At 37.3% G+C, this 18,533-nt stretch overlaps 1 pseudogene across 1 annotated transcript; it reads left to right on the top strand.

The window, feature by feature from the left end:
• The first annotated feature begins 896 nt into the window (after positions 1-896).
• Positions 897-4,829, top strand: LOC146952620 (putative protein phosphatase 2C 25; annotated as a pseudogene). Its single transcript, XR_015006973.1, has 8 exons — positions 897-1,070; positions 1,522-1,861; positions 1,970-2,149; positions 2,381-2,455; positions 2,563-2,700; positions 3,353-3,420; positions 3,940-4,056; positions 4,552-4,829. The product of XR_015006973.1 is annotated as a putative protein phosphatase 2C 25 (transcript).
• Positions 4,830-18,533: the final 13,704 nt, after the last annotated feature.

Here is an 18,533-nt window from a genome sequence, read left to right on the forward strand (position 1 = left end):
GATCCATCGAAAGCCTTAACCAGATAGCTGCTACCCCTCAGGGAAATTCCATGATGACTTAATTGCCTTAGTGTGGACTCAGGCATTACATTCAACGATGATCCAGTGTCCACCAAAACGTTGGATATCATATCAGACCCACAGTGCACCGAGATATGTAGAGCCAAGTTGTGATGTTTCCCTGCTTCGGGGAGCTCATCATCACCAAACCCCGAGTTGTTGCAGGCAGTAATATTACTTACTATCCCATCAAATTGATCCACAGAGACTTCGTGGTCAACACAAGCTTGCTCAAGTATTTTCATTAACACCTTCCTGTGAGCTTCTGAGCTCATGAGCAGAGACAGGATGGATATCTTCGAAGGAGTTTGTAGCAGCTGGTCGACAATCTTATAATCGCTCTTTTTAATAAGCCTCAAGATCCACTACAAGAAATTTAGCATTTTGCGACACTTACTCTGCGACCCTTATCTTCAAACTGTCGCAAAGAACACTTTTGCGACATTTATTGCGACCTTTAAGCTCAACAGCCGCAGGTTTTAAGCCTAAAATTTTCAACACCTTCACAATTTCACAAAAAATTCTTTTTCCCCAAATATTTTTGTTACTCCCGCTCTCACAATATCATTCTCCCTCCCACAACTCTAAAACCCTAAAATCCAATTTTATTCCTCAATCTCACTTTGTCTCAATCTGAAACCTAAATCTCCTTCAATCTCACTATGGCTCACCCTCAATCTCACTCTCCCCCCTTTTCCATTCCTCGCCGCCGCAAAAATGGGTCGTGTCATCCGTGATCAACGTAAGGGAGCAGGTTTCGTTTTCCAATCCCACACCCACCACCGAAAGGTCCTCGCCCATTTCCGTTCCCTCGACTTCGGCGAACGCAACAGCTACCTAAAAGGTGTCGTCACCGATGTCATCCACGATCCAGGTCGCGGTGCACCTCTTGCTAAGGTCACTTTCCGTCATCCTTTCCGGTACCTTTTGTTTATTGTGAGAGAGGGAGGAGGGAGTATATGGAAGATCGTTATACAGCTGGGGTTAATCTTCGTGGTGAAAACAATTTGGTAAGAATATATAATATTGATTTGGATGGTTTTGATGTTGATATGATTTTGTCAATTGGGTTTGTTGAAAGTTTCAGACTTGATTTCTTAATTGCTCTGGTCTTATTGGATCTAATTGTTTGCAGAATTTCAATATTTTGTTTTTTTGGTCTGATTTGGTAGCTGCATATGGAAAATTTGAGATTAATTTATGTAGTTGAAAAAGTCAATTTTAAGCTGCTAGGATTTTTTGAGTTGTTGCTTTTGAAGTTAAAAAGTTTGTCTTAGTGATTAGGCATTAGTTAAATTTGAATTGTGTAGATAGTTGAAACAAATTAGAAACATATGATCAATGTTTAATTGAGATTTGATGAATATGCTTGCTTGCTTGTTGTGGTTGATGACTTGGACTTATATCAGATGTGATTGTGTAAAATCTAACTTGTACAGGTTTATTTTGTGATAATTGCAGGCTTTTTTTGGTGTATTTGATGGCCATGGAGGTGCAAAAGCCGCTGAATTTGCGGCAAATAACCTAGAAAAGAACATCTTGGACGAGGTGATCATGAGTGATGAAGATGATGTTGAGGAGGCAGTGAAGCGCGGTTACCTCAATACCGATTCTGAGTTCATGAAAAAAGATCTGCATGGTGGTTCTTGTTGTGTAACAACATTCATTAGGAATGGTAACTTAGTTGTGTCTTAACGCTGGTGATTGTCGTGCTGTTATTAGTAGAGGAGGTGTTGCTGAGGCACTAACATCTGATCACCGACCTTCAAGGGAAGACGAAAAGGACAGAATTGAGACCCTGGTAAATTTTCTTACCATTTGTGTATTTGGTTCTCTTTAATTTATGTTTTTTTGAAACCTTGTGTTTTGAGTTTGGTTCTTAATCTTATGCTTGAAATTTGTCTTGCAGGGTGGTTATGTTGATTTATGTCGCGGTGTTTGGAGGATTCAAGGATCTCTTGCTGTATCAAGAGGAATCGGAGATCGACACTTGAAACAATGGGTGACAGCAGAGCCTGAGACTAAAGTTATTAGAATTGAACCTGAACATGACTTGTTAATATTAGCTTCAGATGGATTATGGGATAAGGTAAGACTTATGAAATTCATTGCGATCAACTTATATGTGTATTTGGCGTTTGTCAAACATGACTTTGATTGAAATGTTTGTCTAATGTCAAACTCGTGCCAATCCAAACGCACACTCAAATCATGTTTGACAAAGATAAAATCAATTATGATGATTTTCACTGTGTAACTAAACACACTTTCCTTTTGATATCGAAGGATTAACTGATCAAGGTTCTTTTTCTCATTCCAGGTTAGTAATATACTTCCGTCATCCCTTCCGTTAAACAAAAGGAGCTTTTCGTTGCTGCTGAGGGTTTGTATACCGGTCAGTTTATTAAAGCGGTAAAAAAGCTTCCCTTGTTGTTGGTAATGTTTTACCTATTAGATCTATTCCTGAAGGTGCTGTGATTTGTAATGTTGAGGGTCATGTAGGCGACCGTGGTGTTTTTGTAGAGCTTCTGGTGATTATGCTATTGTTAACAAAAATGTACCAGGCATACATGGTTCTCAATGACATTGATGCTGCAGTTGAAAGCTTTAAGAAGGCACTGACCTTGGAGCCAAATGATGGTTAGTTATTATCAACATACTATTTTGGATCAAACCTTTGTGGTGTACTTTTCTGTGCTATAAGTGATTACATTACATTACATTATTTATTAGTCATAACTAAGAGTCGGTTTTCTTGACATACATGGACAAAAGAATAATAAACTTTTTAATGATGCAAGCTGAAAGTTAATGTCCAAATGATGTAATCTAAAAATTGGTTATTTAAGAACTAAAAAATTCATGCACTTGTATATGGCCATTTACACCGAACCTTATAACAGTTATCATATTGTATTTAAAATGTTTTGAATGTTAGTATACTAGAACTTGTAACATGTTTGTTTTTCTCCATAAGCATGTTCGTTCTACAAAGTAGTTTTCGCTTGCAAAGTGTTTCTCCAACTATCAACCATACAACTTAGTGTCTGATTGGAAAGAACAATTTTCACGGTGGTTACTGTGCAGTTATCAACAAGTTAACTCGTTAGTAAAATTTTTTTTAGATAACTCTTGGAGCTTCGGAATCATTGTGTGTTCATTACGATCTTACTGTGTTTTCAGACATACCATTAGTTGTTTCTGATACGTTTCTTCTGTGCTATATTTTTTTTATTAAAAATTAATATAAACTCTCAATATGTAATAATCTCCTTCTACTTTACTCTTCAAGTCTCAGATCTATTTCGTCACTTCATTTTTCATCTGGAAAAAGAGATAATCCAAACATAATGAAAAATCGTAAGTATTTTCTTCTTTATCCCTCTTGTTTTTCCTACTATTACTTCGTCAATGTGAGTCAGTCATCATTATGTAAATTCATGTCTTTGAATTTGATAATCTTCATAAGTAGTGGCGCCATAGCAGAGCAATGTTGTTGAGTAGCAGCGCTATTGCATAGCAGAATTTTATGAAATTGCGATTGTTCTGTGAAAAGCTATATAGTATGAAATGTTGGCAAAAATACGGCTAGAGTGGTACTATAGCTCTATTGTGTAGCGGAATTTGAACCAATCTGCGATTGACAATATTGATCTGGAGTAACTTTTTAATTCTTGATATGAATCGTGATAATGCTGTCAAATTTCTGATCTGAAAACAACATCCTTTCCCTGTGTTTCTTTGTTTATTTGAATGTCTGCACAAAACACTGTCAACATTATATTTGCCAAATATACATGTGCACACTCACATAACCATTCTCTATAACAAGTTACGTTGCCTTCATCAATTGCTAGAATAATGTTTTAAATGTTTCAGATGTATCAACCTACTGAAGAAGTGAAGCAAGAAGATGTTGTTCTTGTTACCGAGTCAAAGGAAGATTTGATGAAAGAGTATGAAAGGGCCGCACTGATTCTTGATAAAGCTAAGCTGGTTAGTAGTTTACTCTTCAAAGCCTTTCAAGCCTGTTTGATTGAAACCATTTCTATGGTCCTTTTTTGGGAATTATTTTCTAGTTAAATGATTGCTTCATATTTATTGCCATTCGTTGAGGAATTTGCCAAAGACCCAAGATGGCTTTAATGAAGGTATTTATATTATTATAGAGAATAAGAATATTATAAAAGCATACATTAGTTCAACTAAACATATTATACAAGACTCCAAAGAGAATTAATCTTATTGCCAATTTAGATATCTAGTAAGGAGTTAAGAAGGAAAGGTAGTGATTTATTTGTTTCGCATCGAATGCAATTAAGTGGTTTTGTGAATAAATAGCTAATGGTTATTCCGTAGTGGTTATTTTTGACATCTTTATCAGAAACTAATTATAGTTTAATTGCGCGATAAGTTAGAATCATGACTTGCGTGACATTATTGCTAATTTTTGTTAATTGGTGTCTTATATAATCTTTGACTTATTTTTAGGTGGAAGACTTGGAATCACCAAACAGAGCGTAACATTCTTTGGAGTCTATTCATCTCTAGTTGATCAAAACAACTTCCTCGCCAAATATCATCTACATAATTGGTTAAATTTTCATGTTAGGAACTCAAGAAACCTTATTGTATCACTTGTTTGTATTTTATATGAATGAAAATTCATATTTTAGTTTATGAATTTGTTCATATTTTTTATTATGAATTATTTTAGTTTTATATATTTTTTTATTAGTAAATAGTTCTATTAAAAATTCAGGAAAAAACTGATTTTTTTTTTAAATTAACTCAACATCTGCGACCCTTGCAAACTGTCGCAATGTTTTTTTTTATAAATAAATTTTATGCATCTGCGACCCTTCCCCAACTGTCGCAAGTCCCTTGAAATCCATTTGAATCTCCTCATTTGCGACCCTTAGCAACTGTCGCAGTGCCTTTTGCGGCAGTTGGTGCGGCTGTTCTATGAAGGGTCGCAAAAGACACTTGCGACCCCAACATCCGTGACTGTTGGGGAAGGGTCGCAATTGTACATCTGCGACCCTTCTAACAGTCGCAATCTGCCATTTTAAAGGTCGCAAAATGCAGTTTTTCTTGTAGTGATCTCGTCCAGATTAGACTCTTCAATGGGCTGGCCCGAGGGGCTGGCATTCTCTTCCTCAAGGTTAGCCATGTTTCTTCTCCTGTACAATCTTGTTTGATGAATTCTAGCCGGTTGGTAAACCTTACGAGCACGAGCCACCTTTCAGACTGCGGCGGAAAAACCAGGAGACAATGAGCACGGGAAGCCATTTGTGACCGATGAATGATGCATATGATGCATGGTATGCAAATGCAAAAAGACTCTTTTTTGTCAGAAGGCTTGTCAAAGTGGTTATGAACATCACGGAGAAACATGGTTTTATTTGAAGATCTTGAGCAAAACTAGAAGTTTAGTTGAGATGGTATCACTTGGTGTTCACATCCGTGATGTTCAAAAGATGACTTGTCTAAGTCCTCTGATAAATGCATGGAAAAAAGCTTATGCATGTATGCATGTATGCATGATCACATTCAAGTACGGAGAAAACATGGTGGGTTGAGATTCAAAGTCAAGGAGTCATGGGTGGACACGGCGTCCGGTGAGACTAGGGTTTTAGGATAATAGTAACCGGGCTCTAAAAAGGTTCCCAAGTTGCAACCTCTCCGACGTATCTCATGGTGCCACGAGACAACACCCGCGCCATGATTATACATGGAAGGTCTAGCTTGAGTGTAGTATCGCGTGACGACTAAAACTCGAGACGACACTCGGTTTAGCCTCCGCACTACGTCCTAGAAAATGGCCATGGATGGGTTTGGTTATCTACGGTTCATAGCGTCATAGAACAATTAGAAGCAAAGTGCCTAAACGCGACGTACACGCGCCGACAACATCACCCCCAAAATGCCTCAGCTATGTGGGATTGATCGCATAATCCAAAACACGAGGCAACCCCCGGAATGAATTGTCGATTATATCCCTCCTAAATCCTAAGTTCACTCAGCCCGGGTGCAGGACTTTTGATATTCTCACCCCACACGTTTGCATGAAATTAAACATTTATTCACATAGGAAAGCAAGTAAAAGAAACAAGTAAAAACACAAGCGCAAGCGTGGAAATAAAGACTAGGCGTAACTCTCGAATCTCCCCAGTGAAGTCGCCAGCTGTTTTATCTTGGTTTTCGGGTGTCAAACATTGATTACGTTTGAACCTTTTAAACCGGTGATATCTTATTTTTTCTTGGGAAGGGAAAAAGTAAGCAAAACCCTTGAGAATCGAGGTCCGGGAGTTGTTTTCGCTACGGGAAGGTGTTAGGCACCCATAACGACTATAGTAACCTATAGGAACCGTCTTTAACTTCTACGCGCGCGCTTTATTTTTAAATGCTATTTGAAATTGTTATTTACACCTAAAAGTTACTAAATGAAGAATTGGAGGGAGAAGAATGTTTTTGGAATTTTATTTTAGTTGAATTGAAGGAATTTTGTTCCTTGCCTACGTACCCGATTAAGGGATCAAATCCACCGTAGTTCTCTTTGAAAAATGTTTTTGTTTTGGTTGGTTGATTTTAAGTTTGAAAATGGAGTTTGAAGAATAAGAGAGAGGCCTCAAGGGCATGAGATTTATGAAATTGTGAGGTTGAATTAGTCATTTGCAAAATGTGGTCTAAACATGATTATTTTTCATTGGAATTTGATTAAGAAAAAGAAAAGGAAAATACAATGGGATTTTGATCCCAAGGTTTATTAGGAAAATAGTTTGAATGATGCTTGTTCATATTTTTTGGGAAAATTGATTTTTCTAAGTATGAGTCCTAGGCATTCATCTAAGCATACAATCCTAAACATACATCTAAACATGCATATTCTAGCTATACTATAGTGATGTGTGTGCATGTGTCGGTGCTTGTGTCGGTGTACATTATTAGAGTCCATTGTCCTTTACACCATACCCTAGATACATTCTATGGCCTCTTTGCCAAGAAATTAAAAGTGCATAAAGGAAAATATTACAAAACTCCTAAATGTTACATTCTAATTTTGCATGAAATTAAATTGCAAGAAAGTAAGGACTAAGAATATAAGAGGGAGATGAAATGCTCATGGATGAATGAAACATGAAATGAAAGAGTTAGTAGCACAAATGATATAGAAACTAGTATTAAAAAAAGCATAGTAAAACAAATAAACTCGCAAGTAAAGTAAACTAACAATTTTAGTAAAAAAGTGACAAAGGGACTTGAAATTCAATATACTTCTAAAGCAAGTTTGAGACCTAAATTCTCACAACATTGGAAATTTTAGGTGACTTATTTCAAGGAAAGAAATATGAGAATCAAGGAAAATCGACATGCCAAAGATTATAAGATTTTCAAGTCCTTTATGCACTTTATTTCACAAGAGCATTTCACATTATTTACAACACAAAGTCCACAAAAATCTAACTCAAAACAGCAAGCACATACCACATTTAATAGGCAAATTCACTCCAAGAAATCACATGTTCAAAGCCACAATTATGTAACAAAGTTTCAAGTTCAAAACCACATCAAAACTTCACAAAAATGTCAACAAAAAGTAGGCAACAACAAGAATATATCCTACATGTTTTCGGAATGAATTTCCACATGTAACTTTACTCAAAAAAAAGGTCTCAAATACCGAATTTATTTATAAGAGAAATCCACAAGATCTTCAAAGGTTTTTTACAAGTTTCTAGCAAGCTTTTAAAACAATGATCAAAGTATTTTTTCACGCATTTTTAACCAAGATTCAACATGCAAGAATTATCAAGAAACATCAAAAAAACATCAAAAACCAATAGTAATTTTCTTGAAATTTTATTATGAAAAGAAAACACGCAGGAGGTGTAAACAACGACTCTCCGTACCAAAATAGCAAAAATTAGAGCAAAAATGAAATCAGCAAAGAAACAAAGGCCCAAGCCCACAGAGAAGCTTCAGGAGCCACTTGATTAATCACATGATGGCTAGCAGTGAGGGAGCATGGCATATGGTGCACGCAAGCACATAGGATAAAATGGAAAGAAGATTTTAAAACAAAACAACACGTGAACAAACAGAGTTCTTTCTCCTTCTACCTCGCGATGCCACAGCTCTTCCTCCTTCTTCCGGCGAGTTTGTTCCTCTGGCGTGGTGGCCGGAAACGTCACCACCATGCCGGAGTTCAAAGCCTCTTCCGTTTTCAAGGTCATTCACGCTTTTTTGAAATCAATTTCACACCTCTCGCCGGTCCGAATTCGATTCGAAGAGGAAAGAACTAGGAAAGAAATACAGATTCGAAGAAGATGATTCTGATGTTCGAAAGTTTGAAAGAAGCACAGATTATGATAGACACGAGGTTACCTCTCCGTTGACGGTGCCGATGCAATTTGAAAGAAGCCGTTCAATTTCCGCCTTGTCTCTCACCTTCTTGCGGTTGTTGTTGTTGTTGCTGGTCTCTTCTTCCCCTTTGCTTCAAATTGCGAATCTGACTTGGTTTCTTGGTCGAGGTATTGAGACCGATTGCTGCGATTCACCGTTTGAGTTCGATTCGCTATCGCCGGTGGTGCTTGAATCCGATTCGGTGGTGATTTTCCGGTGACGGTTTTGAATTCGTAATTGGTGTGGTCGATGAGTGCTAGAAAATTCAGTGGTGAATTGTGTGAGTTTGTGATGGATTATGATGATTGTTGTTAGTTGAAGGTGATGATGAAGGTTTGGTTATGGAGGATTCAAGATTGTGAAGTTTTTTTGTGGTGGTTGTGAAGCTTTTTGGTGATGAAGGTGGTGGTTAGGGATGAAGATTGAAGGTTAGTTAGGGTGGTTGAGTGGTGGAGAAAAGTTGTTATGGTGGTTTAGGGTGGAGGAGAAAGTTTGTTAGGGATGAGAAAGTTGGTTAGAAGAGAGGGAAAAAATTGTGAGGAAATAATTAAAATGATTTTGTGATTTTTTGGAGTTTTTGTGAAAAATGATTCCTTGTGAAAATTTGACCATGGTTTGACTTATATAGGGGATGTGGAAATGCTTGGACCAATGGGAGTGGGACATGTGGCACTGGACTCTAACAAACTTTGACTTTGACTTAAAAAGGGATTAAAATGCAAATAACAAAAGTACAAGGACCGAAATGAAAATTAAAACTAAAATTGAATTGAAAAAGTAAATTGAAAATTAACGTAAAGCGAGACGATTAAAAGCAACAAAACAAATTAAAGTGAATCAGAAATATTATGTGAAATGACCAAAACGCCCCTAGGGACTAAAATGACTCGAAATGACTCAAATGCAATTTAAAAATGGATTTTTAACAGGAAATTAAAGCAAGAGTTTATACAAGCGAATTAAAAGACTCAGAGACAATTTTTAGAATTTAAACAGGGTTTTGACACATGGAAAGACTAAAATGCCCCTAGGGGCAAAATTGACTCAAAATGACTTCAAATGCGATTTAAAAATGAATTTTGACATAGAATTGAAACAAGGACCTATACAAACCAATTTAAAAGACCCAAACAATTTCCAAAGATTAAAATGAGTTGAATGCAGGAAATGACTAAAATACCCTTTTTCATGAATTTTGCAAATAACATTGAAATAAAATGCAGAGAAAGATGCAATTGATCAGAGACATATCAGATGACTTATAATGCAAGAAAAGAAGAATTGAACAAGTATTTTTAGGTCCAAAATTAGGGTATAACAGCTGGTAGCAACAGCAACTTCAGAAGCTGGATCAGATTCAGACTCAGAAGATGAAAACGAGGTATATTCCAAAATTCCCAGAGATGAACTTGTTGAGTCACTTAAAGAACTTCTTACACATTTTGAAGTAAGAACCAATGAGTTGAAGGATTTAAAAGAAAAATATGCTGATTTGGTACAACAGCAAAAATCAACTCTATTGGATCTGAAAGCTTCTGAACAAGGACTTAGGGGCTTTGACTTCATGTGTAAAACATATGAAGACCAGCTCAGGTTCTTATGTCAGAAGCTACAAGAAAAGTGTAATGAAAAACCTTTAAGTAATCATGAAATTGCTCTTGAAGATTTCATTATATCTGGCATTGACAGAAGCAGAGTAGCTTCTATGATTTATAGCATTTACAAGAACAATGGCAGAGGAATTGGTTTTCCAGAGGTGAAACTTGAGAAAACCAATCTAAAGTCTTGTTGTGAATGCATCAAGGAAGGTCTGAAAACATTCTTTGTACCAGAAGGGGCTGAGTTGGAAACTGTTGTTCAATCAGAACCTGAAGCTTCTAGTTCTAAGGCTAAGATTACTTCAAAGCCAAAGAACTCTAAGTCAAAGGCTATGATCAAATCTGATTCCAAGACTTCAAAGGTCAGGATCCTGAAAAGATCAGAACCTATTCCTCAGAGTCTGGTGAAACCAAAATCTGGGGTTCTGAAGTCTAAGTTTCAGAAGAAGACAGTTACTGCTTCTGAAGTACCAAAACCTAAGGTGATGGTTAATCAGAAGCAACCCAACTCACAGCACAAGGTACAAGAAGTGAAGAGTAAAGCCTTAAGTACTAACCTTCCAGGACCCATAGAACAGTGGGTACCTAAAACTAAAAATGTCAATGATGCAGGTATGTCTAAGAGCAGTGCCAAAGCAAAGATCATGGTACCTAGACAGCGGTTGCTCAAGACACATGACAGGAGACAAGTTCATTTTCCTCAGCCTAACAATGAAAGAGGGAGGAAATGTGAAATTTGGAGGCAACCAGTCAGGCAAGATCATAGGTACAGGAACTATTGGTAATTCCTCTACCTCAATTAATAATGTATGGTTGGTAGATGGTCTTGAACATAACCTTTTGAGCATTAGTCAATTTTGTGATAATGGTTATGATGTGCTTTTTGAAAAACCCAACTGTACAGTAATCAACAAGGAAGACAAATCCATTGTGTTCAAAGGAAAGAGAGTTGACAATGTCTATAAAATCAATTTTTCTGAACTGGCTGATCAGAAGGTGATTTGCCTACTATCAGTGAATGATAAGAAATGGATGTGGCACAGAAGGTTGGGACATGCTAACTGGAGGTTAATCTCTAAGCTTAGTAAGTTACAACTTGTGAAAGGGCTACCAGACATTGATTATCATTCAGATGCACTCTGTGGTGCATGTCAGAGAGGGAAAATTGTGAAATCATCTTTTAAAACCAAGGACATTGTTTCAACCTCAAGACCTCTAGAATTACTCCATATTGATTTATTTGGACCAGTGAGTACTGCATCCTTATATGGAAGTAAATATGGATTAGTCATTGTTGATGATTACAGCAGATGGACTTGGGTGAAATTCATAAAGAGTAAAGATGTTGCGTGTGATGTATTCAGTAGCTTCTGCACTCAAATTCAATCTGAAAAAGAATCAAAAATTTTGAATGTCAGAAGTGATCATGGTGGAGAATTTGAAAATGAGCCATTTGAAGCCTTTTGTGAAAAACATGGAATTTTCCATGAATTCTCTTCTCCTAGAACACCACAACAAAATGGGGTTGTAGAGAGAAAGAATAGAACTTTACAAGAAATGGCCAGGACCATGATTCATGAAAACAATTTACCAAAACATTTTTGGGCAGAAGCAGTAAATACAGCATGCTATGTTCAAAACAGGATCTATATCAGACCTATTTTGGAGAAAACAGCATATGAACTCTTTAAAGGAAGAAAACCCAATATCTCTTACTTTCATCAATTTGGATGTACATGTTACATTCTGAACAACAAGCTCTACCTAAAGAAATTTGATGCCAAGGCCCAAAGAGGAATCTTTTTAGGTTACTCTGAAAGGTCAAAGGCATACAGAGTGTATAATTCAGAAACACTCTGTGTTGAAGAATCTATGCACGTTAAATTTGATGACAAGGAGCTTGAAGATAAAACTTCAAAGCAAGATGAAAGTTTTGCAGAGATACAGGTTCCTGAAGCTACTCCAGAACCTGATCAGATAGCTGAGTCTGAAGAGAGTCCAGAAGTTGAACCCACATCAGAAGCACAAGATGAAACTGCTTCTGATGAAGCACAAGATGGCTCACATCAAGAAGATCCTCCCAGAAACACATTCAAACACAAGTCTTCACATCCTGAGGAGCTAATCATTGGAAACAAAGATAGTCCAAGAAGAACAAGATCACATTTCAGACAAGAAGAGTCAATGATTGGACTAATCTCAATGATTGAACCTACAACAGTTGATGAAGCACTGTCAGATGATGGATGGATCCTAGCTATGCAAGAAGAGTTGAATCAATTTCAAAGAAATGATATGTGGGATCTGGTACCCAAACCTCAGCACAAGAACATTATTGGAACAAAATGGGTATTCAGAAACAAGCTGAATGAACAAGGTGAAGTAACAAGAAACAAAGCCAGGCTTGTTGCACAAGGGTATAGTCAACAAGAAGGCATTGATTACACTGAAACGTTTGCTCCAGTTGCAAGATTGGAAGCAATCAGGTTACTTCTTTCCTATGCAGTTAATCATGACATAATATTATATCAAATGGATGTCAAGAGTGCATTTCTAAATGGTGTCATAGAAGAAGAAGTGTATGTCAAGCAACCTCCTGGATTTGAGGATATTAAATATCCTGAGCATGTTTTTAAACTGAAGAAATCACTATATGGCTTGAAACAAGCTCCCAGAGCTTGGTATGATAGACTAAGTAATTTCTTAATCAAGAATGACTTTAAAAGAGGACAGGTTGACACTACACGCTTCAGAAGGACCCTTGGGAAAGATATTCTTGTTGTGCAAATATATGTTGATGATATAATATTTGGTTCTACTAATGCATCTCTTTGCAAGGAATTTTCTGAGTTAATGCAGGATGAATTTGAAATGAGCATGATGGGAGAGCTGAAGTTCTTCCTTGGCATTCAAATCAATCAATGCAAAGATGGAGTCTATGTTCATCAATCAAAGTACACAAAGGAGCTTCTGAAGAAGTTCAAACTTGAAGATTGTAAAGTGATGAACACTCCAATGCACCCTACGTGCACCTTAAGCAAAGAAGATGAAGGAGCTAAAGTAGATCAGAAGCTGTATAGAGGTATGATTGGTTCTTTGTTATACCTCACTGCATCTAGGCCAGATATTTTATTCAGTGTATGCTTGTGTGCAAGATTCCAATCAGATCCTAGAGAATCTCATATGACTGCTGTCAAGAGAATCTTCAGGTATTTGAAAGGAACAACTAATCTTGGACTCCTTTATAGAAAATCCTTAGATTATAAGCTAATTGGATTCTGTGATGCTGATTATGCTGGTGATAGGATTGAAAGAAAGTCAACCAGTGGCAATTGTCAATTTCTGGGTGATAATCTTATATCCTGGGCTAGCAAAAGACAAACAACTATTGCTATGTCTACAGCAGAAGCAGAATACATTTCAGCTGCAAGTTGTTGTACACAACTTCTTTGGATGAAACATCAGTTGGAAGATTATCAGATAACTGCTAACAGTATTCCCATTTATTGTGATAATACTGCTGCTATTTGTTTGTCTAAAAATCCAATTTTGCATTCAAGAGCTAAGCACATTGAAATCAAACACCATTTTATCAGAGATTATGTTCAAAAAGGAATTTTAGATATACAATTCATTGATACTGAAAATCAATGGGCTGATATATTTACTAAGCCTTTAACTGTTGAAAGATTTGATTTTATAAAGAAAAATTTGAACATGCACTACGTGTCTGATTAGATGTTTGCTTGCTCCTGAATAGGATTTTAGGTTCTGAAGTTAGTTCAGAAGCAGTAGTCCATCAGAAGCTCTTTATTGAGGTTCTGAGGAAAACTCGCTTCTGATGATGACGTCAGAATCTGAAGTCCAGAAGCTGGATTTATTGCTTTCAAATAGTTGAATTAGTGGAAACGTTGGGAGTTACTTTTTAAAAGTAACTTCTGGCCCACTAACTTGGTAGTTACTCTGTGAACTTCTTACGTGGCCTGTGTGTGTTGGTGTATAACTAAAAGGGCAATGATGATTTAATAGCTTTGAAAGTACTTTTCACGCGCCCCCAATTTTGTCATTAATGCTATGTTTGTTTGTCTCTTTTGAATTGCAATCGTTTTACTTTTAACACTTTGTCAATTCACACACTACTCACTCACAACAAACACATTTTGCTCTCAAACCTCTTGCGAAGTAAGCGCAAAAACCTTAGAACCCTAAATTCTCTAAATCTTCTTCAATCATCATCAAATGGCGTCATCAAGCTCGCAACGAGAAGTTTCAGTATCTTCTTCACGGATGGTCCCTGAATTTGACTACAAAGGAAGAAGCATGAAATTGGAAGAATGGGAACTACAAGTTCAGATAGAGAATCCAGTGGATTTCAGTTCTCTGACTTTTCATAAGTGTTGGATTAGGGATTTCTATGAAGAGCAAGGACTCATGCATTACTTCAAAATGTTGAATGGACCAACATATGAAGCATTGGTCAGGCACTTCTGGGTTAGAGCAAAAATTTATAACAAAGCTGCATCCATAACTGAAGAAAGTCATATGGTTCTGCTCTATCCAGAGCTGGAAGGAAAATCAAGAGAAGAAATGGGTCTTGCGCCGTTTGTTGAAGATGAAATCAGATCAAGCATCTGCGGTATTCCAGTGAGAATTGCACAATGGCACATTGAGTCTGTTCTTAAGGCTGAAGCTTCTGGATATTACTCTGGAATTGATCTTTCAAGTGCTGCTGAAAAACGCATTTGGAAAAAGCAAGCCAACTTGGTGATATACAATTCTGAGAAGGAGAAGAAATATGCTGAATTGAGCATGGAAACTAAGATGCTTCTGAAGATTCGGAATGAGAACCTGTTTCCATGTGGTGACAGTGTGAAACCAAATTTGGCTCAGAAGGTCCTTCTCCAGCAGTTCATCAAGAAGGAAAAGGTAAACGTGCCCAAATACATGTTCAAGTACCTCATAGAATGTCTAAAACAGAGTCAGCTACTGGATAAACCTTTGGTTCCTTATGGAAGACTCTTATCAGAGATTTTCTATCAAGGAGGTATCTTGGATTGTTTGAACAGAACTCAAGGCTACACAGATCAGCTGCTGGATACAAAGACTGGAGCATTCATAAATGCTCAAACTCTCAAGAATATGAAGCTGATCACCAAGGTCACCAAGCTTAAAACTGATCTAAGTGAATCTCTTGTTGTATCTGATCTTATGAGAGATTTTCCACCCATCTGCAAACAGGATCCTATTGAAGTGCAGATGAGATACATCAAGGAACACTATGAGGCAACCAACAAGATAATCAGGTTGGATGAAGTACCTGAAGAAATGTTTGGTGGTGCTGTGCTTCTAGCAAAAGGCAGAAGGACTAAAAGGAAAATAACTGCAGAAGAATATCTGGAGGTTGAAAGGACTGTTAAGAAGGCAAGAGTTGCTTCTGACAAGCTCAAGATTGGTGGATCATCAGTACCATCAATTGAAGAAGCTATTGAAGACATGGATTCCAGGATGATCATGGATGTTGGCGTTACTCTTGATCAACCTGCAATACCAAAGAAGAAAAGGAAGCAAGCAGTAAGGAGGACCAAGAACTTTCCTCATGTTTCTAAAAAGACTGAAGCTGCTACTAATGTGTCAGAAGTTATTGGAAAAGCTATGGAGATTGCTTCTGAGCTTCAAGAGAGGGTAATAACAGAAGCATCACAACTTCTTAATATTCCTGACAAAGCTGAAGATGATCAAATGAAGTCAGCTGATTGTTCAGAACCCTCTACTACAGGTAATATTTTCACACACTCAGAACCTGTAGTACATGAGATATCCAGTGACTCTCCTTCACATTCTTCAAAATCCTCATCATCATCTTCAGATTCTGATGATGATGTACCCTTAGCTGAACTTGTTAGAAAACCAGTAAAACGCCAGTCAACATCAGCCAATACCAACACAAAGCCATCTCAGTCAAACACTTATGAACCAGTTGGTCATATAATCAATGAGAAGTTGACTAAATTGGCTGTGCAGAGAGATAGAGTCATCAACAATATCTTTCGCCTTAACCCTCAACCTCTTAACATTCAACCCCTCAACATGATTATACCAGAAAATGTTGAGACAACCTCAGAGAAAGCCTCTGAGACAACTCCAGAAGCAGCTGCTTCTGATAACGTTGTTTCAGAAAACCCCCCTCAACAAAAACCTTCACCAGTAAAAGCCTTTTCACCCCCTCAATCTTCACCCCCTACAACTTCATCAACCCCACAACAACAACCAACTGTTCCTGAACAAGTCACTCCTCAAAAGACCGTTCCTGAACATTCTGTTCCTGAACAACCAGTTACTAAACCCACTCCTGAACCTGAACCTGAAACTGCCGCTCCTGAACACATTGTTCCTGAGCTAACCTCTGAGGATGATCAAAATGATCATGCCTCTGATATGGTAGTTGACCCCACTCCTGACCAACCATCAACCAGCCAATCCGTAACTACAAATGACCAATCATCACCAAACCTACCAATTATTCACCTAGCCCCTCCAAAACCCTCTAAACAACCTTCACCTCCCACCATTTACCTGGATTCTCAAGTTCTAAAGGATGTGTGGGAAGATATTGCTTCTGAAGTTCTCAGACTGATAGCAAGCAGAAATGATCTGGTTCATACAATAAGCTATCAGAAGCAATGGAGAAGGATCAAGGAAAGGGTCGTCAACCTAATTTCAGCGCTGCATGACTCCTGTATTGAGGCTCAAGAGCAAGCCAAGCAGAAGCTGGAAGATTGGTTGAATGGCATAGAAGAGAATACTGGAGATGTTGAAGTTCTTGGTACTTGGGTGAAGACTCCACTCAGTATCAGAGGCAAAGCACCTGATGAATTCCTGCCTAATGAACTGCATCTGAGTATTACTTCTGAGATCCTAGAGAAGATTAATGCACCTAACCTGGCTCTAGCTCAGGAAAACAAAGTGCTGAAAGAAGAAAAAGAGAGGCTGGAAACAGAGCTAATAGAGCAGAAGCTGAAGATATCAAAGTTGGAAGCTGACATGCAAGAAGCCAAGATCAGAGAAGACAACTACAGAAGAGATATGGACAAGAAGTATGCTGATGTTCAAGAGCTTCTGAAAAAGATTTTAGAGAAATAAGCCAAACCCTTAGTTGCACACTTTTAGCTTATTTTTCTGTCTTTTTAGGTTTTTGACATTCTTTGTTCTATTCTGCTTCTGATTTAATTCTTTTTGCTTCTGATATTTCCGTTCTTCCTGCTTCTGATTATCATTAACTGTTTATACCTTGTGTGTTATTATTTGCTTTGATAATAATGCTTGCTATGCTTGTTCAGTTAATTTTAGAAGATGGTTGATATGCTTTAAAATGATTTAAATTATGCTCTGAACCTTTAATCTTATGTTTTTCTCATCTCTTCTTTTTGTTTATGTCTTTTTGCTAATGACAAAAGGGGGAGTATATGTGATAGCATTTAAAGGCTCTGAGCCCCATTAATTAATGGTTGAAAATTTTGAAAACTTCTATCTCTTTTTATCGGTGTATCAAAAAGAGGGAGTATCAAATTTCAAATAACAATTAATTGAACCATTCTTCTTATCTATAAGTCAATTCTTTCAATTATTTTTTTTAAGCTCTGATATTATTGTGCGAAAAATGAATTTAATTAACCTGGATAGAACTTAGGGGGAGCTTACAAACCTCACCTTAAAGACTATCAGACTCAGGGGGAGTTAGAGCTTACAAACCTCAGACTCTGAGCTTACAAACCTCAGAACCCCAAGGTCAACTTGTTAATTAGATTAACAACAATTGATCAATTTTTAAATACTATTGTTTGTCATCATCAAAAAGGGGGAGATTGTTGGAACAAAATATGTTTAACAATGAACCTTAAAGAGTTTTGATGATAACAAGGTATTAAAAATTGTAAATTGGACTAGCTAATATTTGTTCGAGTGTACAGGACCACAGTTAAAAAGTTACATCATTAATTGGTTCTAAATGAGCAAATAAAGAGCAAAAGAAAATGAAGCTTAGGTGATTCTGAAGGCAATACGCTCCTGAAGTCAAGCTGCTCCTGAAGAAATAGCGCTTCTGAAGAATAGTGCTCCTGAAGACAAGAGGTCCAGAAGCCACATTATCAGAAGCTACATCATCAGAAGCTGAAGAAGCTGCACCATCAGAAGCTGCAGTAGTTGCTTCATCAGAAGCTGCATCATCAGAAGCTGCCTCATCAGAAGTCATTTCACCAGAAGCTGAAGATCAACTAGATTTGCAAAAGATTCAAAGATTGAAGAATCTACATTGCAAAAGCTGTCTATTGGATTCGAAAACACAGCAGAAAATAAGTGGAACATTGCAACGGTCATTTCAAAGGTGTTTAAAGGCATGTGCTTGCAATTTGGACGAAAGCGTTGACATTGTACTTTGTATGAATTGTACAACCACGTTCTCCACTACTCTGT

Source organism: Medicago sativa, chromosome 1 (assembly GCF_051527215.1).
Source record: "Medicago sativa cultivar Bolivia chromosome 1, Bolivia_mono, whole genome shotgun sequence".
Classification (NCBI taxonomy): domain Eukaryota; kingdom Viridiplantae; phylum Streptophyta; class Magnoliopsida; order Fabales; family Fabaceae; genus Medicago; species Medicago sativa.